The 25,557-nt window shown below is 39.7% G+C and overlaps 1 long non-coding RNA gene across 1 annotated transcript in view; it reads left to right on the forward strand.

Annotated features, from left to right (window-relative positions):
- Nucleotides 1-25,557, forward strand: part of LOC147001071 (uncharacterized) — a 36,074-nt gene that overhangs the window by 4,886 nt on the left and 5,631 nt on the right. Inside the window, exon 3 of the long non-coding RNA XR_015045478.1 lies at nucleotides 1,646-1,687. This is a non-coding gene — a long non-coding RNA (uncharacterized LOC147001071). The remainder of the gene's footprint in view (nucleotides 1-1,645; nucleotides 1,688-25,557) is intronic.

Consider the following 25,557-nt stretch of genomic DNA (forward strand, 5'->3'; position numbering starts at 1 on the left):
TGAGACCTGAGAAGATCTAGAAAAATTGTTGGGTCTTTTTATTATTATTATTCACTTAAGTTTTAATTAACACATAAATTTTGAACATGTATGGAGTTACCTGTGAAGTTCCTACACACAGTGTTCAGATCAGGATAAATATATGTATGTCCTTAAAGAGTTATCATTTTTGTGCCATGAAAACCTTCTCTTTCCTTTAGTGTTGTGAAATAAGTGCACAGTGATGTGTATGCCACTCTACAGTTCATTGGAAATCAGCTTCTCTGAGTGTGAGCTTGGCTTCTACAAGGTCCTGGTACTAAATGTAGAATAGAAAAAAGAAATTGGCAGTACTAGGTTTTATGAGCACTAAATGACCAAAAATTAACTCAAAGTCAATGTATTCGAAATCCAAGGTGTTTCTGGCAATGTCCCCATCACGTGACTTCCCTACAGCCTTGTTTCTGAGCTCACATGAACCCTGCATTGCCCACCCTGTAGCACCTCACATCAATGATCAATGCCTGAAAAATTCAGATTCCAGAAAACAATCAGATTATAAGTTGCTTTGCTTTTTACTGCACATACATTCTCTTCTCTTGCAGAAACATAATTGTATATTTACAGAATCACACCAGTATATCTATTACTTATAGTGTATTAGAATGTTAGATTTTTAAAATCTTTGGGTAAGGTTTCTTTAAAAATATTATTAAATTAATTCTAGCTTAGCATTAACATCCAGCAACTTATGAAATGGTCTTAAAGACACTGATATTATTTCTTACTAATGTATTTACAAAAACCACCATTCTCATCACAGACAAAGGGTGCCTTATATCAAATAGTGTGATGGTTTATATACGCTTGGCCCAGGGAGAGGCACTATTAGAAGGTGTGGCCTTGTTGGAATCAGTGTGTCACTGTGGATGTGGGCTTAAGACCCTTAACCTAACTGCCTGGAAGTCAGTATTCTGCTACTAGCCTTCAGATGAAGATGTAGAACTTTTAGCTCCTTCTGCATCATGCCTGCCTGGGTGCTGCCATGTTCCTGCCTTGAAGATACTGGACTGAACCTGTGAACCTGTAAGCCAGCCCCAGTTAAATGTTGTCCTTATAAGTGTTGCCTTGGTCATGGTGTCTCTTCAGAAGAGTAAAACTCTAAGGCAAATAGCATCAGGTATCCAGTCAAGATTCAGTTCTATATGTGAAAAAAAAAAACAAGGTATGTTCACCTCATCAATGTACAGATTTGCTTCTGACTTTAACAAATAGTAAAAATATGTGTGTGTCAAATAGTTGTTTTAAAACTAATTTTCATGATTTGTTATCAGTAACTGATTTGTATAGCTAATTTATAGACCTGAGCATCATATAAAAAAATTCCCAAGAAAGAATTGTGAAGAAATATTAAAAAGTAAGAACCAAGTTTTCAAACACTATAGCCTATGGAAGACTTCTCATTCAAACCATCGCAGGTATGATGCTAGCTATAGACCTGATTATGTGGTCTTTAGGTACATTCCTCTGTGTCTAATTTCTTCAAAGTTTTGATCATGAAAGGATGATAAAATTTAAGACAAATGTTCTGATCTGGTAAAATGTTCACCTGGTTGTTGCTGACCATGTTATTGACATGACTTGTTATCTTCTTTTATATGTATAGATGGAACATCCTTGCATCTCTGGAATAAATCCTACATCCGAGGTGACAGCCTTCTAAATGTTCAGCTTGCCAGTGTTTTTGGTGAAGTTTTAAATCTCTCTTCATTGAGCATAACTGTAGAATTTTTTGAGGTGGAATCTCAGGGTTGCTTTGATTTGCAATTGCAAAGCTTCTGTAAGGCAAAAGACATCCTCAAAAGACACAAAGGCCACCAACAGATTGGGAAAGGATCTTTACCTATCCTAAATCAGATAGGGGACTAATATCCAATATATACAAAGAACTCAAGAAGCTGGACTCCAGAAAATCAAATAACCCCATTAAAAATGGGGCTCAGAGCTAAACAAAGAACTCTCACCTGAGGAATAGCCAATGGCAGAGAAGCACCTGAAAAAATGTTCAACATCCTTAATCATCAGGGAAATGCAAATCAAAACAACCCCGAGATTCCACCTCACACCAGTCAGAATGGCTAAGATCAAAAATTCAGGTGACAGCAAATGCTGGCGAGGATGTGGAGAAAGAACAACACTCCTCCATTGTTGGTGGTATTGCAAGCTTGTACAACCACTCTGGAAATCAGTCTGGCAGTTCCTCAGAAAATTGGACATAGTATTACCGGAGGATCCCACAATACCTCTCCTGGACATATATCCAGAAGATGTTCCAACCGGTAAGAAGGACACATGCTCCACTATGTTCATAGCGGCCTTTTTTATAATAGCCAGAAGCTGGAAAGAACCCAGATGTCCCTCAACAGAAGAATGGATATAGAAACTGTGATACATTTACACAATGGAGTACTACTCAGCTATTAAAAAGAATGAATTTATGAAATTCCTAGGCAAATGGATGGACCTGGAGGGCATCATCCTGAGTGAGGTAACCCAATCACAAAAGAACTCACACAATATGTACTCACTGATAAGTGGATATTAGCCCAGAAACGTAGAATACCTAAGATACAGGATACAATTTGCGAAGCACGTGAGACTCGGGAGGAACGAAGACCAGGGTGTGGATGCTTTGCCCCTTCTTAGAACTGGGAGCAGAACGCCCATGGAGGGAGTTGCAGAGACGAAGTTTGGAGCTGAGACGAAGGGGTGGACTATCTAGAGACTGCCATATCCGGGGATCCATCCCGTAATCAGCCTCCAAACGCTGACACCATTGCACACACTAGCGGGATTTTGCTGAAAAGACCCTGATATAGCTGTCTCTTATGAGACTATGCTGGGGCCTGGCAAACACAGAAGTGGATTCTCACAGTCAGCTATTGGATGGATCACAGGGCCCCAAATGGAGGAGCTAGAGAAAGTACCCAGGGAGCTGAGGGGATCTGCAACCCTATGGGTTGAACAACAATATGAACTAACCAGTGCCCCCTGGAGCTCGTGTCTCTAGCTGCATATGTATCAGAGGATGGCCTGGTTGGCCATCAGTGGAAAGAGAGGCCCATTGGTCGTGCAGACTTTATTATGCCTCAGTGCAGGAGAACGCCAGGGCCAGGAAGTTGGAGTGGGCGGCAGGGGGGACTTTTGGGATAGCACTGGAGATGTGAATGAAGAAAATACCTAATGTTAAAAAAGGGACTAGCATGATGATACATATTGCCAAGCAAGTGTCTGTGAAGCAGAACATCTAGTCCACTGAGAAATCACACACACACACACACACATACACACACACACACATTTCTCCATATGGATTTCCAGAGTGGCTGTACCAGCTTGCATTTCTACTGAAAGTGAGTGAAGTTTCCTTTGCCCTACATCTTTCCAGCATTTGTTGTTAGTTGTTTTACCTTAGCCATTCTGACAAAGATACGATGAAATCTCAGTTTTTCTAATTTGCATTTTCCTAACTCCCACAGATGATGAACACTTTTTGAGGTATTTCTTAGGCATTTTTATTTTTATGAAGAACTCTCTATTTAGATCCTGAACACACACAATACCCCTTTTATTTTCGAAATGGCTTGTTTCCTTGACTGTTTTTTTATTTTTCTGTTGTTGGTGGTGGTGGTTTATTTGGGTTTTTTTTATATATATTCTGAATATTAATCCTGTGTCAGGTGTATACCTGAAAAAGATATCCTCCCGTTCTGTGAGTTTCTCCACGACTCACTTGGTTCTGCCCTTACCACTCTGGAAGCATCTTAACTTTGCAAGGCTGCAGTTGTCAGTTGATAACCTTTATTTATTAGCTTCAGAATTCTTGTTCACCAAGCCCTTTCCTACATCTATATCTTGTAGGATATCACCCATGTTTTCTTCTAGTACTGTTTGAAATTGAGATCTTTGATGAACTTGGATCCTATTTTTATGGAGAGTGATATAAATGGCTCTAATTTCACTATTCTCTATGTGGATATACAATTTTCCCATCATCATCTGTTGAAAATTTGTCCTTCTTTTCCATGCATGTTTTATTTTGTTTTGTGTCTCTTGTCATTTTTTTTAGTGTACATTTCTTGCCCTTTGTCAAGTATCAGTGGCTGTTGTTATGAGTACTCATATTTGTGTCTCTTATTTTATTCCATTGCTTTGCATGCCTGCCTTGTGCCAGTCCCACGCTTTTCTATTACTATGGCTCTATAACATGTCTGGAACGACAATCCTTCCAGTATTCCCCCTCCCCCGCCCCCCAGGATCGCTTGGCTACCCAGGGTCTCTCCTGGTTATTAATATTAATTATAAGATTTTTTTTCTATTTCTGTGAAGAATGTTATGAGTATTCTGAATGGTATTGCATTATATCTGTAAATTGCTTTTGACGGGTTAGTTATTAACCTAAAAGTCTCCTCTTGCAGTCTAGCTTCCATGGAATACTATGGAAGCTGCCAAGAGAATGAGGCTATTAAGAATCCTACCCAATTATGACACCGACAAAGCATAGCATGGATCAGCATAGTACAATATATGCAAAGGTACAATAAGTGATATATGTTGGCAAAACCAATAAATATCTAAGTCCATTCAATAAGTGGAAAATCTAGCCTCATACTAGAAATCTAGCCAACTTCCTTTGGCTAGTGAAGTCTTGAATCTTAGAAGGGAATCTACTACTTGTGGGACAAAAATGGTATCCCGAATCCACTCGGGGCTAGCGCTACTGGGCAAGGCAAACTCGGGGAGTTTGACTACATGGACCCCAGGTTGCTGCCCAGAGGGGTCCTGCTCTGGGAGTGAGGAAGGCGCAGTCTGGGGTCCCCGCCACCTGCCAGAGTCTGGCTCTGACTCTCAGGTACCACAGACGCTTCTGGGCACCAAGGAAGATCCGGATCTGGGGTCCCTGGGCTGCACAGAGGCCGGGGAGGACAGGTTCTCGCTCTCGAACATCCCAGAAGCTGCTGTATGATGCAGAAGAGCTGAGAACAGGTGAAGACCCCCGGGGGAACTCTGGCCCAGGGGCCAACGCGAAAAGGGTAGGAGAGCTCTGGCAGGTTACTGCTGGGAGGAGAAAGTCTGGCTAGCTCAGGTGGCTAGCTCAGCAGGCTGCTTGGTTTGGCTGCTGGCAGCCATGGTTGAGATTGCAGAGAGGTCTCCAGGTGGGAGTTCTCTTTATGGAAAGACCTGCTCCTGATGAGACGAGGCAGTCAATGTTTTTAAGGTGTTTATTGTAGAGAAGCAGAGAGATGGAGAGAGTAGGGAAGTAGAGGCTGGTCATGGCCATGTGGAGAGAGGCGGGAAGGGGGGAAGGGAAGGTGGATAGCAGGGGAGCAAGGGAGCAAGAGAATAAGACGTAAGAGATTAAGAGAGCAAGGAGGGGGCAAGCAGCTTCTTTATAGTGGGTTGGGGCCATCCTGGCTGTTGCCAGGTAACTGTGGGGGCGGAGTCCAGACCGAATACCAGGAGCTTGGGGCCATGCCTACATGACTGATCTCTCTGCAGGGGGCTGTGGGAGGCTGTAGTTGCAACAGGAGCCAGGGGCCCAGGAGGCCCTGCCATCCCTTTAGGGTCACTGGGGTTCAAGGCCCGTGTTCAACCAGGACCAGGCTGTCTGTACACAGCTCACCGCCACACAACTACATTTTGCTAGGCCAGCATTCCGAACTACATTCTAAATCTTAATCTTATACACAAAGATAAATGTAGCTATTATCTCTCATAAAAGGAAACCACAAATGAACACAATGTAGAGATCAACAGATGTGGGTGAGTCTAGCCACAATGGATCCATCTGCAGAACAGCTCCTGCATCTATAGCTCAGGAAAAATCATGAAAAAGAGGAAGAAAGAGTGTGAAAGCCAGAATACCAGGAAGTCATGGTGTCATCTGGAAATGACTGCATTAAAAAAGAAAACTCTTAAATAATCGCAATATTAGTAGATGTGCTAATGCAGAACAGAAAAAAAGTAGAGGGTCTCACCTCTATATAAAAAAAGTGTGGGCAAACATGAGTGCTGAGAGAGAATTAGCCTTTCCCAGGAATAAGCCCCCTAATTAATTATCCAATACAAAGTAGTCAGCCCTGAAACAATAAAAACAACAAAAAACAGACTTAGCAAGTTTTATTTACATATTTATACATACATATGCAAATATGAGTGTAACAATACTAATCAAAAAGATGAGTATATCAGTTTAAGAGTTAGGAGTGGACATTTATGGAGTTGGAGGAAGGGTACTTGTGGGGAGGCTGGAGAAGGAAAAGGAAGGGGAATGTGACTTAATTATATTTTATTTACAAATATATAAATAAAAATATGTGTTTCATTTTTGATTTTTTTTCCTCTATCTCATTGGTTGTTTGCAAATAAGGTTTTGCTTTCTGGTTAGTTGAATAGCTACATGTAGAAGAATAAAACTAGATTCTTATTTCTCAACTTTCATAAAACTCCAAATGGATCAAGAATCTCAGTATGAAACTTGATACCCTGAACTTGAAAGGAAAGGTAGGAAATATATTTGAAATTTGTATCAGTTCCTCTTCTTTTGCTGCAATTAAAACATCATGACTAGGACAAGTTATAGAAGAAAGAGTTTATTTTGGCTTATGCTTCCAGAGGGATAAGTCCATCAGAGCAGGAAAGCAAGACAGCAAGCAGCAGGTATGGTGGCCAGTGTAGAGGGCCAAGAGCTCACACCCTCAATCACAAGCAGAAAGCAGAGAGGTAACTAACAGTAGAAATAAGCTTCTGAACTCACAGCTCATCCCCAGTGATACCCTTCCAAGTAAGGCTGTGCCTCCTTGATCTTCCCCAATAACATTAACTGGAGACCATGAATTCACAAAGTCCAGAGGCTATAAGAAGCATTTCTCTTTCAAACCATCACAAACTTTTAGACACATGAAAGGACTTTCTGACCAGGAACAAGTAGTGCAAGCATTATGACTAATAATTGATAGTTTTCAAATTTTTCTTTTTGTTGTTACCTAATTTCATTTCATTACATGAAATTTTCTAATTTTGACATGAATGTTTCTTGTATTGATAAGAATGAACCTAACCTATTTGAGAGAGTATACTATAAATGTCTACGGTGCAGTCTAACAGCTTAAATGACTTCCTGAGGTCATGGTTCTCTAAAATCCCTTGAAGCTTTTTAGGCTACAGGATCATCCATTGATTGGAGGAGTGAGTTTATTGTTTATAATCTGAATTTGTTTGTGGCTAATTTTCAAAAGAACTATATTCTATAAACTTGTGGTTATTATCCCTTTGTCAGAACTAGATGGTCCCTAAATCCAAGTTTCCTAGAGGCATTTGAAATAGTTATGTGGATAAGTGCCAAGAAATGGAAGTCTGCACTTAGAATCCTGAAGCTAGGGAGAGCCTAGATACTTGCTTAGGCATTGGCCCAGGACTTCATTGTGGAAGGACCATCCCCAGAATTCTAAGTAACATATTGGTATCTACCTGCTCTTGCCATGTTTTAGAGATATGACATTGTCTCTTCCTCTAAGAGTTAATCTAGTTGGGTATATCAATCACCTACCAAGTGATTGCCCCCCCCCCCGAAAGCAAGTCTACCCTAAGCTGTGCCGAGGGGTATGGGGCTAATACTACATTAATTTGACAGTGTGGTTTCCCTTCCAGAGACAGTGTATGCAATTACTCCAGGGTAGCCATGAGGCTTTGCCATAACTGTACATCTTTCTAAGACGTAACTTTCTTTTTCTATTCTCTTCCATCTTCCAAATGCTGTCTGGAGCAAGTGCCTCTTCTAGTAATTTGCTCTTCCTTACTACTACTGTAAGCCTCCTCTCCCCATCAAATACTTCTCAGTTTGCCATGTGACTGACTTTCATGCCAGCTTAACTCAAAAAGCTTGGCCATTTTCCTCTTCCTCTTCTCCACTTTTTTGTCTCCAGCTATTTGTGGGGGTTTTTTAAAACACTACAGCAATGGTTCACAAGCTTCCTTTGAATACATTTCTAAATTATTTTATTAGTAAGACTAAAAACATGAAGAACGTATGCTCATTCTCCTGTAACATGGAGTAATACCACCCAGACTCCCAAATTTTTCAGGTAAAATGTCTTTCCCCCACTACATTATTGCTCCTCTGGTGTTGTCTAGAGTTGGTAAAGGAACAGGTTGGATAGTCTCATATCTATCAATATTGCAATATCCATCAAGGCCAGAGTACTGAGTCAGGACCAATGTAAATTCAACCATGGCCTCCCTGCACCTGTGGTATAGTTATGGTCCAAGACCACAACAACCACTAAGACCACTATATGATACTAGCCAGAATAAAAGTCCTTCTCCATTGGACCACATTGCTCTTCCTAGCACTGAGATGGGTCTACAAGTTCTATACACAGTCTCTAGCCTGGCCAGAGGCCAACAGACTCCACAGTGTCAACATTCTTTTGTCAACATTCTTTGTCTGAGTTACAGACAAAGTCTTATGCTTGTTTCCTGTTTTAATCCAGCAGGACTGTTGTTTTATTCTTTACTACCTGGTGTTGGAGTCAGGCACTAGAGACATTCTCTTGACCACCTATACAAAACAAGTTCAGGGTTTGCCACCATTTAGCAGTGAGCTGGAGGCAGGCATCTTAAGTGGCTAACTGGTACTCAATTTCACTATGCAGGCCTGGAGTTAGGTTTTAAGTTCTAAAGTGTGGAATTTTTATTTGTAAAGAGGGTATTTTGTCCTAAAATTCCAGTTATAGTAGGTATGGGGGAGCATGCTTTTCAAGTTTATTTTAAAATATGTAGTTAAATGGATGTTATAAATTTAAACTAAACACTAAGATTAAAAATGTAATCCACATATTCCAGCATAATAGTTTAAGAAAAATATATTTAACCAAAACAATACAAAGAAACAAAAACTTTGGCATAGCTAGCAAGAAACAGAGGGCACACCGGTAATTCCAGATTCTCAGGAGGAGAAACAGAATAATATGTTCAAAGCCAGCCTAGAAAACTTAGAAAAACCCTCTCTAAAAAATAAAATGTATTTTAAAAGAGGTAGGAGGCTCAGGGGAAAGGTCAAAGGTAGAATACTTGCCTCTCACGTAACTGACTCTGGGCTCAATTGCTTAATATGAAAAACATATCAAACAAAAACACATGGATTTGGCCATGTATGTCTGTGATTTCTGTGCACTCCAGGCTGCAGGCTAAGGCAGAACAGTGAATTATTTTTTTGACTGAAGTTATAGTATAAAATTCAGTCTCAAAACAAAACAAAACAAAAAACAAACAGCAACAACAACAACAAAAAACCATTATTTACAACAGATCACAGAAGGAGGAAAAAGACTAAAAACAAAATGTTATAGAACGTATAGAGGCATATATCATTTACCACAATAAACATATGCAGATTATCTTTAAATATTTAAAATCAGTCGGAAATTAGAATATGAGATGAGTAAAATAGCATTCATGATACAACTTTAAAAATATGCTCCTAAATCTTAATACACAGGAATATTGATATTATTCTGTAAAATGTATTCTGTAAAATCACAATTCAAAACAAGGTGATGCATACTATTAGTATCAGACATAATTTGCATCACAGCAAAGCATATATAATGGACATGACATAATCACAGTGGAATAATTATGAGTTTGGTAGTTATACCAATTTGCATGTGTTCTACCAAAATGATTTAAAATATAGAAATTTTAAATTAACAAAACAACAGGAGAAAGTAACAAATAATGAAGAACTTAGCATGATTACATTAGAAACTGAATTTAAACTTCTAAATCACCAGGCAGAAGAGAGACTCATTGAGCAATTATGTAGTGGATATCAAGAAATCTAATATCCCAAAGTTATCTTATTGGGAGTCCTGTAGTCAACATATATAGAACACTTTTAAGAGAAACATAATTCTTAGAACTTTTAAATGGCAAATGAATGTTCTTTGGGATATTTCTGTTAAACATATGTTTTCGCCTGCTTTTCCCTGGGTTGCATGCCCTGTGACTTATGTCTTCCATGTGTCTACTGCAGAGTCATCCGCCCATCAGAGGGTGTCTGCTATGGCTATGATTCGAGACTGATGCATCTCCTGGGAACATCCCAACGTGACCTATGTCTTCCTCTTCAGTGTTTGAAGAGTCATTAGGAGTAGATTAAGTCACCCTGATGAGAAGTGAATTTAAACTTGTGGCCTGGAGCTCAGACATGTTCACTTTAAGTTTTATGAAGGAAAGTTTCCCTGTGGGTCTTTGACTGCATTTAGAGCAAGATGTATGAGTCCAACAATTACTTGTCTCTTTGGAAATCTGAGATATAGCACAAGGAATGCAGTTCACTAAATCCAAAGGCTATGGACATTCCTTCTAATATTATACCCTCTAATATTATCACCACATTAGCCTTCTATGGTCTTTCTCAAACATAGTGTAATTACCACAGTTGGCCTGGGGAAATGTGCCCTCTGACTTAAGTAAATTACTCTAGGCCTCTATTACCCGGCTGGGATGTTTCCTGTTTTTACTTTCCCAGTGACATAGAAAAATTAATATGCTGACTTTGGAAATGACAGAAATACTATAGGCTTACGCTAAGCTGATAACTCACCATACCATGACAGCCGAAGAAACTACTGATGTCCACATATCCTTTATGTCTGCCAGACTCTTGACTAACCTGGTGTCATTTGATATGACCAAAATCTTATAGTCAAGAAAAGAACTTTTGCCTGAATTTAAGAAGTTTGGGACTGCTTTTGGCAAGATAGCAATTTTTACTATATTGATCCTGCCAATCCATGAGCATGGGAGATCTTTCCATCTTCTAAGATCTTCTTTAATTTCTTTCTTTAGAGACTTGAAGTTCTTATCATACAGATCATTTCACTTCCTTAGTTAGAGTCACGCCAAGGTATTTTATATTATTTGTGACTATTGAGAAGGGTGTTGTTTCCCTCATTTCTTTCTCAGCCTGTTTATTCTTTGTGTACAGAAAGGCCATTGACTAGTTTGAGTTAATTTTATATCCAGATACTTCATTGAACCTGCTTATCAAGTTAAGGAGTTCTCTGGTGGAATTTTTAGGGTCACTTATATATACTATCATATCATCTGCAAAAACTGATATTTTGACCTCTTCCTTTCCAATTTGTATCCCCTTGACCTCCTTTTATTGTCGAATTCCTCTGGCTAGGACTTCAAGTACAATGTTGAATAGGTAGGGAGAAAGTGGGCAGCCTTGTCTAGTACCTGATTTTAGTGGGATTGCTTCCAGCTTCTCACCATTTACTTTGATATTGGCTACTGGTTTGCTGTAGATTGCTTTTATCATGTTTAGGTATGGGCCTTGAATTCCTGATCTTTCCAAGACTTTTATCATGAATGAGTGTTGGATTTTGTCAAATGCTTTCTCAGCACCTAAGGAGATGATCATGTGGTTTTGTCTTTGAGTTTGTTTATATAATGGATTACGTTGATGGATTTCGTATATTAAACCATCCCTGCATCCCTGGAATGAAACCTACTTGGTCAGGATGGATGATTGTTTTGATGTGTTCTTGGATTCGGTTAGCGAGAATTTTATTGAGGATTTTTGCATTGATATTCATAAGGGAAAATGGTCTCAAGTTCTCTATCTTTATTGGGTCTTTCTGTGGTTTGGGTATCAGAGTAATTGTGGCTTCATAGAATGAGTTGGGTAGAGTACATTCTGCTTCTATTTTGTGGAATAGTTTGTGAAGAACTGGAATTAGATCTTCTTTGAAGGTCTGATAGAACTCTGCACTAAACCCATTTGGTCCTGGGCTTTTTTTGGTTGGGAAACTATTAATGACAGCTTCTATTTCTGTAGGGGATATAGGACTGTTTAGATCATTAACCTGATCCTAATTTAAGTATGGTACCTGGTATCTGCCTAGAAATTTGTCCATTTCGTCCACGTTCTCCAGTTTTGTTGAGTATAGCCTTTTGTAGAAGGATCTGATGGTGTTTTGGATTTCTTCAGGATCTGTTTTTATGTCTCCCTTTTCATTTCTGATTTTGTTAATTACGATGCTGTCCCTGTGCCCTTTACTGAGTCTGGATGAGGGTTTATCTATCTTGTTGATTTTCTCAAAGAACCAGCTTCTTGTTTGGTTGATTCTTTGAATAGTTCTTCCTGTTTCCACTTCGTAAATTTCGCCCCTGAGTTTGATTATATCCTGCTGTCTACTCCTCTTGGGTGAATTTGCTTCCTTTTGTTCTAGAGCTTCTAGGTGTGTTGTCAAGATACTAGTGTGTGCTCTCTCTAGTTTCTATTTGGAGGCACTCAGAGCTATGAGTTTTCCTCTTAGAACAGGAATGGCTTGTGCTGTAAGATCGAGAATCCACAAATGGGACCTCATAAAATTGCAAAGCTACTGTAAGGCAAAAGACACTGTCTGAACAGTGACCTGCCCTGCAGGGAGCGCCATCTTGGCTCCGGGACACCGCCGAACTTAGTCTGTACAGGTCAGAGTGAGGACCACAGAGGCAGACAGCTTCTGGGACAGGCGGGAGCCACAGAGCCGCTGAGGCAGCACCCTTTTGGGGCCACAGACATCCGGCACCCTCCTAGCTGGAAGACAGTGGTCTGCCCTGCACAGGAGCCCTCTGCCTCAGGAGCAGGGAGCACATCTTGGATCCAGGACTCCACTGAACTTAGGAACTTAGTCTGCACAGCTGAGAGTGTGCACCACAGAAGCCTACAGCTTCTGTGACCTGCCAAAGCAACACAGCATCTGGGAAAGGTCCTGTTTTCCGCCTTCTTCTTCGGCCAGGAGGAGGTCCAAACGCCAGATATCTGTACACCTTCCCTTTAAGAGGAAAGCTTGTCAGCAGGGAGTGCTCTAACCACTGAAACTCAGAGGAGAGAGCCTGTCTCCCAGGTCTGCTGACAGAGGATACTCAGAATCACCAGAAGAACAACCTCTGAACAGAGACAACTATAACAACTCCAGAGATTACCAGATGGCGAGAGGTAAAGGTAAGAATCTTACTAACAGAAACCAAGACCATTCACCATCATCAGGACCCAGCACTCCCACTTCGCCCAGTCCAGGGCACCCCAACACACCTGAAAAACTAGACCTGGATTTAAAAGCATATCTCATGATGATGGTAGAGGACATCAAGAAGGACTTTAAAGAACTACAGGAGAACATGGCTAAAGAGTTACAAGTCCTTAAAGAAAAACAGGAAAACACAACCAAACTGGTAGAAGTCCTTAAAGAGAAACAGGAAAACACATCCAATCAGATGATGGAAATGAACAAAACCATACTAGACCTAAAAAGGGAAGTAGACACAATAAAGAAAACCCAAAATGAGGCAACACTGGAGATAGAAACCCTAGGAAAGAAATCTGGAACCATAGATGCAAGCATCAGCAACAGAATACAAGAGATGGAAGAGAGAATCTCAGGTGCAGAAGATTCCATACAGAACATCGGCACAACAATCAAGGAAAATGGAAAATGCAAAAAGATCCTAACTCAAAACATCCAGGAAATACAGGACACAATGAGAAGACCAAACCTACGGATAATAGGAGTGGATGAGAATGAAGATTTTCAACTCAAAGGACCAGCAAACATCTTCAACAAAATTATAGAAGAAAACTTCCCAAATCTAAAGAAAGAGATGCCCATGAACATACAAGAAGCCTACAGAACTCCAAATAGGCTGGACCAGAAAAGAAATACCTCCCGACACATAATAATCAGAACAACAAATGCACTAAATAAAGATAGAATACTAAAAGCAGTAAGAGAAAAAGGCCAAGTAACATATAAAGGCAAGCCTATCAGAATTACACCAGATTTTTCACCAGAGACTATGAAAGCCAGAAGATCCTGAACAGATGTTATACAGACACTAAAAGAACACAAATTCCAGCCCAGGCTACTATACCCAGCCAAACTCTCAATTAACATAGATGGAGAAACCAAAGTATTCCACGACAAAACCAAATTCACACATTATCTCTCCACGAATCCAGCCCTTCAAAGGATAATAACAGAAAAAAACCAATACAAGGACAGGAACCACGCCCTAGAAACAACAAGAAGGTAATCCCTCGACAAACCGAAAAGAAGACAGCCACAAGAACAGAATGCCAACTTTAACAACAAAAATAACAGGAAACAACAATTACTTTTCCTTAATATCTCTTAATATCAATGGACTCAACTCCCCGATAAAAAGACATAGACTAACAAACTGGCTACACAAACAAGACCCAACATTTTGCTGCTTACAAGAAACTCATCTCAGAGAAAAAGATAGACACTACCTCAGAATGAAAGGCTGGAAAACAATTTTCCAAGCAAATGGTCTGAAGAAACAAGCTGGAGTAGCCATTCTAATATCAGATAAGATTGACTTCCAACCCAAAGTCATCAAAAAAGACAGGGAGGGGCACTTCATACTCATCAAAGGTAAAATCCTCCAAGAGGAACTATCAATCCTGAATATCTATGCTCCAAATACAAAGGCAGCCACATTCATTAAAGAAACTTTAGTAAATCTCAAAGCACACATTGCACCTCATACAATAATAGTGGGAGACTTCAACACACCACTTTCACCAATGGACAGATCATGGAAACAGAAACTAAACAGGGACACAGTGAAACTAACAGAAGTTATGGATCAAATGGATCTGGCAGATATCTACAGAACATTTTACCCTAAAACAAAAGGATACACCTTCTTCTCAGCACCTCATGGTACCTTCTCCAAAATTGACCACGTAATTGGGCACAAAACAGGACTCAACAGATACAAAAACATTGAAATTGTCCCATGCATCCTATCAGATCACCATGGACTAAGGCTGATCATCAATAACAAAATATATAATAGAAAGCCAACATTCACAGGGAAACTGAACAACACTCTTCTCAGTGATACCTTGGTCAAGGAAGGAATAAAGAAAGAAATCAAGGACTTTTTAGAGTTCAATGAAAATGAAGCCACAACATACCCAAACTTATGGGACGCAATGAAAGCATTTCTAAAAGGAAAACTCATAGCTCTGAGTGCCTCCAAAAAGAAACTAGAAAGAGCACACATTAGCAGCTTGACAACACACCTAAAAGCACTAGAACAAAAGGAAGCAAATTCACCCAAGTGGAGTAGACGGCAGGAAATAATCAAACTCAGGGGCGAAATCAATCAAGTGGAAACAAGAAGAACTATTCAAAGAATCAACCAATCAAGGAGCTGGTTCTTTGAGAAAATCAACAAGATAGATAAACCCTTAGCCAGACTAACTAGAGGGCACAGGGAAAGTATTCTAATTAACAAAATCAGAAATGAAAAAGGAGACATAACAACAGATCCTGAAGACATCCAAAACACCATCAGATCCTTCTACCAAAGGCTATACTCAACAAAACTGGAAAACCTGGATGAAATGGAGAAGTTCCTAGACAGATACCAGGTACCAAAGTTGAACCAAGATCAGGTTAATGATCTAAACAGCCCTATATCCCCCAAAGAAATAGAAGCAGTCATTAATAGTCTCCCAACCAAAAAAAGCCCAGGACCAGATGGGTTTAGTGCAGAGTTCTATCAGACCTTCAAAGAAGATCTAATCCCAGTTCTTCACAAACTATTCCACAAAATAGAAACAGAAGGTACTCTACCCAACTCATTCTATGAAGCCACAATTACTCTGATACCTAAACCACAAAAAGACCCAACAAAGATAGAAAACTTCAGACCAATATCCCTTATGAATATTGATGCAAAAATACTCAATAAAGTTCTTGCTAACCGAATCCAAGAACACATCAAAACAATCATCCATCCTGACCAAGTAGGTTTCATCCCAGGGATGCAGGGATGGTTCAATATACGAAATCCATCAACGTAATCCAGTATATAAACAAACTCAAAGACAAAAACCACATGGTCATCTCCTTAGATGCAGAAAAAGCATTTGACAAGATCCAACACCCATTCATGATAAAAGTCTTGGAAAGATCAGGAATTCAAGGCCCATACCTAAACATGATAAAAGCAATATACAGCAAACCAGTAGCCAACATCAAAGTAAATGGTGAGAAGCTTGAAGCAATCCCTCTAAAATCAGGGACTAGACAAGGCTGTCCACTTTCTCCATACCTATTCAACATAGTACTTGAAGTCCTAGCCAGAGCAATTCGACAACAAAAGGAGATCAAAGGGATACAAATTGGAAAAGATGAAGTCAAAATATCACTTTTTGCAGATGATATGATAGTATATATAAGTGACCCTAAAAATTCCACCAGAGAACTCCTAAACCTGATAAACAGCTTCGGTGAAGTAGCTGGATATAAAATTAACTCAAACAAATCAATGGCCTTTCTCTACACAAAGAATAAACAGGCTGAGAAAGAAATTAGGGAAACAACACCCTTCTCAATAGTCACAAATAATATAAAATATCTTGGCGTGACTCTAACTAAGGAAGTGAAAGATCTGTATAATAAGAACTTCAAGTCTCTGAAGAAAGAAATTCTAGAAGATCTCAGAAGATGGAAAGATCTTCCATGCTCATGGATTGGCAGGATCAACATTTTAAAAATGGCTATCTTGCCAAAAGCAATCTACAGATTCAATGCAATCCCCATCAAAATTCCAACTCAATTCTTCAACGAATTAGAAAGTGCAATCTGCAAATTCATCTGGAATAACAAAAAACCTAGGATAGCAAAAACTCTTCTCAAGGATAAAAGAACCTCTGGTGGAATCACCATGCCAGACCTAAAGCTTTACTACAGAGCAATTGTGATAAAAACTGCATGGTACTGGTATAGTGACAGACAAATAGACCAATGGAATAGAATTGAAGACCCAGAAATGAACCCACACACCTACGGTCACTTGATCTTCGACAAGGGAGCTAAAAACATCCAGTGGAAGAAAGACAGCATTTTCAACAAATGGTGCTGGCACAACTGGTTGTTATCATGTAGAAGAATGCGAATCAATCCATTCCTATCTCCTTGTACTAAGGTCAAGTCTAAGTGGATCAAGGAACTTCACATAAAACCAGAGACACTGAAACTTATAGAGGAGAAAGTGGGGAAAAGCCTTGAAGATATGGGCACAGGGGAAAAATTCTTGAATAAAACAGCAATGGCTTGTGCTGTAAGATCGAGAATTGACAAGTGGGACCTCATGAAACTGCAAAGCTTCTGCAAGGCAAAAGACACCATCAATAAGACAAAAAAACCACCAACAGATTGGGAAAGGATCTTTACCTATCCTAAATCAGATAAGGGTCTAATATCCAATATATATAAGGAACTCAAGAAGGTGGACTCCAGAAAGTCAAATAACCCCATTAAAAAATGGGGCTCAGAATTGAACAAAGAATTCTCACCTGAAGAATACCAAATGGCAGAGAAGCACCTGAAAAAATGTTCAACATCCTTAATCATCAGGGAAATGCAAATCAAAACAACCCTGAGATTCCACCTCACACCAGTCAGAATGGCTAAGATCAAAAATTCAGGTGACAGCAGATGCTGGCGGGGATGTGGAGAAAGAGGAACACTCCTCCATTGTTGGTGGGATTGCAAGCTTGTACAACCACTCTGGAAATCAGTCTGGCGGTTCCTCAGAAAATTGGACATAGTACTACCGGAGGATCCAGCAATACCTCTTCTGGGCATATATCCAGAAGATGTCCCAACCGGTAAGAAGGACACATGCTCCACTATGTTCATAGCAGCCCTATTTATAATAGCCAGAAGCTGGAAAGAACCCAGATGTCCCTCAACAGAGGAATGGATACAGAAATTATGGTACATTTACACAATGGAGTACTACTCAGCTATTAAAAAGAATGAATTTATGAAATTCCTAGCCAAATGGATGGACCTGGAGGGCATCATCTTGAGTGAGGTAACACAATCACAAAGGAACTCACACAATATGTATTCACTGATAAGTGGATATTAGCCCAAAACTTAGGATACCCAAGATATAAGATACAATTTGCTAAACGCATGAAACTCAAGAAGAATGAAGACCAAAATGTGGACACTGTGCCCCTTCTTAGAATTGGGAACAAAACACCCAGGGAAGGAGTTACAGAGACAAAGTTCGGAGCTGTGATGAAAGGATGGACCATCTAGAGACTGCTGTATCCAGGGATCCATCCCATAATCAGCTTCTAAACGCTGACACCATTGCATACACTAGCAAGATTTTGCTGAAAGGACCCAAAGATAGCTGTCTCTTGTGAGACTATGCAGGGGCCTAGCAAACACAGGAGTGGATGCTCACAGTCAGCTATTGGATGGATCACAGGGCTCCCAATGGAGAAGCTAGAGAAAGTACCCAAGGAGCTAAAGGGATCTGCAACCCTATAGCTGGAACAACATGATGAACTAACCAGTACCCCGGAGCTCTTGTCTCTAGCTGCATATGTATGGAAAGATGGCCTAGTCGGCCATCACTGGAAAGAGAGGCCCATTGGACTTGCAAACTTTATATGCCCCAATATAGGGGAATGCCAGGGCCAAAAGAATGGGAATGGGAGGGTAGGGAAGTGGGGGGCGGTATGGGGGACTTTTGGGATAGCATTGGAAATGTAATTGAGGAAAATATGTAATAAAAAAAAACAGTGTAAAAAAAAATGATGTCACAGAACAAAAACTGTTTCCACTGTTTTAGAATGCTGGGCTCACAAATGATATATATGTGCAATATGTCTATGACAAATGTGCTTGTGTGTGTGTGTGTGTGTGTGTGTGTGTGTGTGTGTGTGTGTGTTATGTAGAGAGAGAAATAAATAGGAAACTAATTTTTAGTATTCTCGAATTTAACACAAAACCCAGAATATCTATGTTCTTTGTGTTGGATACTTTATTTTAATGCATGCTATTTCCTACCTGATGAAGGATAAAGTATGTCTGTTTTAACAGACTAGGAAAATATCAACTTTTGGCCAGTAATTATTAGAAATGCATATCATGATTCATCCATTTCATTTTGACACCTACAAAGGTAAAGTATTCCGGCTTTTCTTGTTATGTAATGTTTAAATACCTTTATGTTTATGATGCTTATGTAATCACATAAAAGTTTGCCTTCAGAATTTTGAATAAAAGACATAAAAATTTAAAAAAAAGACACTGTCAATAAGACAAAAAGGCCACCAACAGATTGGGAAAGAATCTTTACCTATCCTAAATCAGATATTGAACTAATATCCAATATATATAAAGAACTCAAGAAGGTAGACTTCAGAAAATCAAATAACCCCATTGAAAAATGGGGCTCAGAGCTAAACAAAGAATTCTCAACTGAGGAATACCGAATGGCTGAGAAGCACCTGAAAAAAAATGTTCAGCATCCTTAATCATCAGGGAAATGCAAATCGAAACAACCCTGAGATTCCACCTCACATCAGTCAGAATGGCTAAGATCAAAAATTCAGGTGACAGCAGATGCTGGCTAGGATGTGGAGAAAGAAGAACACTCCTCCATTGTTGGTGGGATTGCAAGCTTGTACAACCACTCTGGAAATCAGTCTGGCTGTTCCTCAGAAAATTGGACATGGTACTACCAGAGGTTCCAGCAATAAGTCTCCTGGGCATATATCCAGAAGATGTTCCAACCAGTAAGAAGAACACATGCTCCACTATGTTCATAGCAGCCTTATTTATAATAGCCAGAAGCTGGAAAGAACCCAGATGCCCCTCAACAGAGGAATGGATACAGAAAATGTGGTACATTTACCCAATGGAGTACTACTCAGCTATTAAAAAGAATGAATTTATGAAATTCCTAGGCAAATGGATGGACCTGGAGGGCATCATCCTGAGTGAGGTAACCCAATCACAGAAGAACTCACACAATATGTACTCACTGATAAATGGATATTAGCCCAGAAACTTAGAATACCCAAGATACAAGATACAAGTTGCAAAACACATGAAACTCAAGAAGAAAGAAGACCAAAGTGTGAACACTTTGCTCCTTCTTAGAATTGGGAACAAAACACCCATGGAAGAAGTTACATAGACAAAGTTTGGAGCTGAGAAGAAAGGATGGACCATCTAGAGGCTGCCATACCCAGAGATCTACCCCATAATCAGCCTCCAAATGCTGACACCATTGCATACACTAGCAAGATTTTGCTGAAAGGACCCTGATATATCTGTCTCATGTGAGACTATGCTGGGGCCTAGCAAATACAGAAGTGGATGCTCACAGCCAGCTATTGGGTGGATCACAGGGCCCCCAATGGAGGAGCTGGAGAAAGTACCCAGGAACTGGGGGTATCTGCAACCCTATAGGTGGAACAACAATCTGAACTAACCAGTAGCCCCCCCCCCCAAGCTCATGTCTCTAGCTGCATATGTATCAGAAGATGGCCTGATTGTCCAGCAGTGGAAAGAGAGGCCCATTGGTCTTGCAGACTTTATATGCCTCATTACAGGGGAACGCCAGGGCCAAGAGGTGGGAGTTAGTGGGTGGGGGAGTAGGTGTGGGAGGGTGTGGGAGACTTTTGGGATAGCATTGGAAATGTAAATGAAATAAATACCCAATAATAAAAAAAAAAAAGTTTGGGACTAAAAGAATTAAAAGTGACACCTAGAAAACCACATGGCTACATGGAAAATGTATCAGGTCACAGCTTTTATAAGTCAAATGTCACTGTTTCCTTTCTACCTCAGTAGTCTATTTCACATTAGATTACCAGGCAGAGGTGCATGGAGTTCTGTGGGAACATGTTTCACTGCTCTGGGCCATCTTAACCATACCTGGATGTACCCAAATTACTTATTTGGCAAAGAGAAAGATCTCCAGAGCCTGATAGCCTGGGTTTCAATTCTGACTTTGCAATCCTGAAAAAGTTTCTTAACTGCTCTATGCTACAGTTTCTTTGGCTATAAAAGGAGAAGGTGAATTTTACCCCGAGTTATTGCAGGAATTTAGACAGTTACTATACATTCAAAATACAAAGAATAGCCTGGCATGTATCAATGGATCAAGAAAGTTTTGTTGCTAGAACATTGTCATTAAAGGAGTATACTAGGATTGTTGGAGGTGAGGTCAGTGTTTAATTGTTGGAACCTAAATAACATATGCATGGTATGATATAAAGTAAAAGTAAAAGAAAACATTCCTATTTGAGAATGTGCAGAGGACGATATACTTATCGCAACTAATGTTGAAAAGACATTGTCAGTCCACAATGTCACATTTTCCAGAGGTAGGAAGATCAACGCTTCAGCCATAGTGGATTTTCTCTAAATTCAGTTTTTCCCCCTTTCCTGTATCCAGCTCACTAATTCCCTCATATTATTACTTTCCTGTCTTCTGTTTGAGATCCCTTTTGGAAAAGAATGAAGTAAGTGAATGAAGTATGGAGAGCCTAATGTTAGTAACAACAGACATCACTCAACTACTAAACCCAAATATCTTCTCTCTTTCCTCCTTACACCAGCTACTTCCAATAAATCTACAGTATCTTCTGGGTCAAGTTCTGCACTTATTTGTGTACAATGTACAGAAGTGTTCAGCATGTGTCAAGTAAAGTCAACAAGAAACCCTGGATAATTTGTTCTGTCTCAATTATCTGCAGACAATCTTAAGTTGTGAACATCCCTTTGTGTTTTCGCTGGTTTTGTTTTGCTTCTTTGTATGAAAGTCCCTTCCTCTACCTGTGATGTCAGACTTGCTGTTAGACTCTTCCAGTTTCTCCTCATCAGTACTTATCACTGTCATGTAAGGCTGCCTTACACGAATGCTGTAGTGGGTAGAGGATAATTTGTTTCTCCCTTTAATTTTAACTTTTCTGTATATGTAGGTTCAGGTGCCTATATTTTAAGACATATTAATAAAAGTATCCAAAGGATGTGACTGGAGAGCTTAGGGTATAGCATAATGCTTCCTGTATGGCACATTAAATACCATGATGCAGTGTTTGCATTGTGACTCCAATCCTCAGGTAAAGATTAAAGGATGCTAATGCCATGTCCTTAAAGAGGTGTGATGTTGCCCTCTGCATCTAACAAGGTGAAAAATTAATGTCCAAAAACACAGCAGAGAAAGATACAGATGTAAAAAGAAAGCAATGGATGAGCTTAGAGACCTAGAAGATAATTTAAACAACATGTTGGAAAGAAGTTTCATTAAAGTGGCTGAAAGGATACTAATAGAATTAGAAGAAATGGCCACAGGAATGAGGAGCAACATATGTAGATCAGGCATGGGTTCCAAATACCAAAAAGGATGAATGAATTTCTCTCATAAGCCCCAGTGTCGTTATGACATATTAATACAATAAAACTACATGAAGGAAAAAAATCTTAGACTTTCTGAGGCTCATGGAGACAATCGCTTTCCTAAATCTTCAAACAAGAAGGGAGAGCAGTAATGTGCTTGCAGATAATACCCAAACAAATTGCTGCTAATGAATGAGAGAAAATAATAGCATTTTTCAAAGGTGTGAAGACTTGGGAACTTGCCCATCCATAGACATTCCCACACAAACCATACAGGATTGTATATCTGAAAGAAAACAATAAAGATATTGGCATAAAATGTAATAAATAAAACTGATCATACAATCTTCTTAAATATTCATTTTAACTTTGTTTTGCTTATTGTTTCATTTTAATTTATTATGGGCATAGTCTTTGGACTGCAAAATAGTAATTTTTTATTTGGACATTTTATACAATATATTTTGATCATCTTCTTTCCTCTCTGCCAATTCCTCTCAGATCTTTCCCCCTTCCCCCTCTCTCTCCAAAGAACACACACACACATGCACAGACACACACACACAAAATAGAGTCCATTTTATATTGATCAAGTATTTCTGGGCATGAGTCCTGCCCTGCAGTGTGGCTCATATACCTAGCTAGACTTTATTGGAGAAAACTGATTTCTCTGCTAGTAGGTAGCAACTGCAAATAGCCTCTTAATTACAGATGGGATTTTGTGTCCATGTCCCTTTCTCAGTGCTTGGATTTTGTCTGGTTTGAAACTGTGCAGGACTTGTGCATACTGCCACAGTCTCTATGAGTTTATATGAACATCAGGACCACTAAGTCTAGAAGACACTGCTCCCTTGGAAGTATTTACCACCTCTGGCAATGACAACCTTTCTTCCTCTTCTTACACATCAAACTCTAAGGTGGGTGTTGATGAAGACATCCCAATTTGGGTTGAGTGTTCCAAAGTTTCTCACTCTCTGAACATTATCTAGTTGGAGGTCTCTGTGCTATCCTCTACTGTAAGAAACAGCTTCTCTGATGAGGGTTGAGAAATGCTCTGACCTTGATAGCATCGATCTTGGGAATATGTTTTATGAATTCCAGATGAGAATAACCTAATTTGTGGTCACCTACCTTCTAACTGATAGAAATCCTCCCTTTTCTTCTCTCCAAAATGTATACCAAACCCAAGATACTAGGGTACATTCCCCCATACACCATGGCTGGGCCATTTGAATGTTTGATAAATGGCTAGTGGCTGGTTGGAGAGAATCTGGAGGTGTGGCCTTGCTGGAGGAACTATCTCCCTCTGAGAGATTTCAAAAGACATATTTTATTGTGAGTTAGTTCCTCTGCCTCCTGCTAGTGATTCAAGGTTTGAGCTTTCTCTGCTCTAAAGCCCTACTGCCTTCTGTCTCTGCTGCACCATCATGAGACTCTAACCTCCTGAAAGCCAAAAAACTCTTCTGGAAGTTGCCTCGGTCATGTTGTCTTATCACAGCGATAGAAAAATGAACTAATGCAGATACAATAGCTATCCCCTATATCTGAGAATGACACATCTTAAAGCCTTGGTTTCTAAACAAAAACCTAATCTATTGTGATATATATGTACAATTTAGATATTAAATTCTACGGTAATACTTTTTTCAAGAAAAGAGTGAGAGCTTATAATACATAAAGAACACGTTTCCCCTCATCTGCAACCCATGTTCTACACAGCTGAAACTTCTCTCCAGCACTTAACTTTAGGAAGGCCCTTTTCTCCCTGCTCTCACTTTCCATTGAAGTTTCTTTCTTCCTCAACCCACTTCTACTATAGACAACCTTTCTCTGCTTAGCAAGCATCTTCTATGCTTCATCATCTACTCATAGGATAAGTATTTACCTTACCTTCCAGATTTAATATCAGCCTACATAAATATATTCTTCCCCCAGGCCTCTGATCTCCCAGAGGAATGTCTACTCACATCCTGAATTCTCCCAACCCCTTCAGCACTGTGAACACCCTCACGGAACTTTTATAACAAGCTGGAAACCTTGAGGTTTTGTGTTTTTTGTTTTCATCACGATTGATATATGTGTATGTGTCTGGCAGGTTTATTAACAGCAGATTTTAGATGCTAAGATAAAGTTTACATAATTGGGACACTCGGCAGATTAAAATATAGACAGGAAGTTTGCTGGAATGATAACCATCCTCCTCCTACTTACATAGGGATGTGATATGAAGAGCAAGAAGATGACAGGATGTGAGGCACAAATGTGGAGGCTACAAGGATCCCTGATTGAAGCATCTCCTCCCACCCTCACTCCTCAGCACCAATTCTGCATCACGGATAACTGCAGGACCCCTCTGGGAGGGTCAGGAATGCCTCTGAATGAGTCATGCTTAAAGACTAATAGTCTAGTAGAAAAGAGGCCAAATTAATGTAGCTCATTAAAGTACTTTGTCAAATGCTAAAATGTGCTACCAACTGAGAATATTTTCTCAGGAGATGCTGCTGAACAATGGGAAGAATGCCAAAAGTCAGCCCTGCTCAAAATAAGGGCTGAGATGCTGCAGGCTACCCCAAGACTAGAGACAAACCAAAGAGCCCATGTCACTCATTGCCATTTTTACCATGAACTCTCAACACAGTTTTATAGAGCTTGTGGTCCAAGACTTTAGTAGGCAACAGAGGATCTCCTCAATTTTTCTGCATTTTTATGTGTATATCTATAAATCAAATTGAAAATTCTGAGCAGATGCAGGTTCTCTTTTAACCCAACTATTTCATGAAGCTAGCCCACTGTACACTTTCCAAACTCTGTCCTAAGTCTTCAAATATTCAAGAACCCTCCTTAGATTACATATCAACCTCATTCCCCTTTTAACCAATGAATGATATAACCATTGAAACGGTAGGGATTGTTTTAAGCCTTTGGCATTTGCTGAAAAGAACAGTTCAGGATAACAGAGCTCGGCTTATGAGGAGAAAAGTGAAACCAAAGCACCCCAGCTGCTTCCTTTTTAAAAATTATATAACATTTATTTGTGTGTATGTGTGTGTTGAGTTGGGTCTCTGTGGGGACATGGTGTGTGTACCACAGTTTGCATGAAGAAAGAGAACAGTTTGCAAGTGTTTGTTCTTTCCTTCCACCATGTGGGTCCCGGGAATCAAACTCAGATGTCAGGCTTGGTGGCAAGTCCCTTTTCCCATTGAACCATCTTGCTGGCACAGACCAGCTATCTTCTTGTTAAAGCTGCATCTATGTAATATTA

The sequence above is a fragment of the Mus caroli genome, unplaced genomic scaffold, assembly GCF_978045245.1.
Source record: "Mus caroli unplaced genomic scaffold, Mus_caroli_1 scaffold_15, whole genome shotgun sequence".
Classification (NCBI taxonomy): Eukaryota; Metazoa; Chordata; class Mammalia; order Rodentia; family Muridae; genus Mus; species Mus caroli.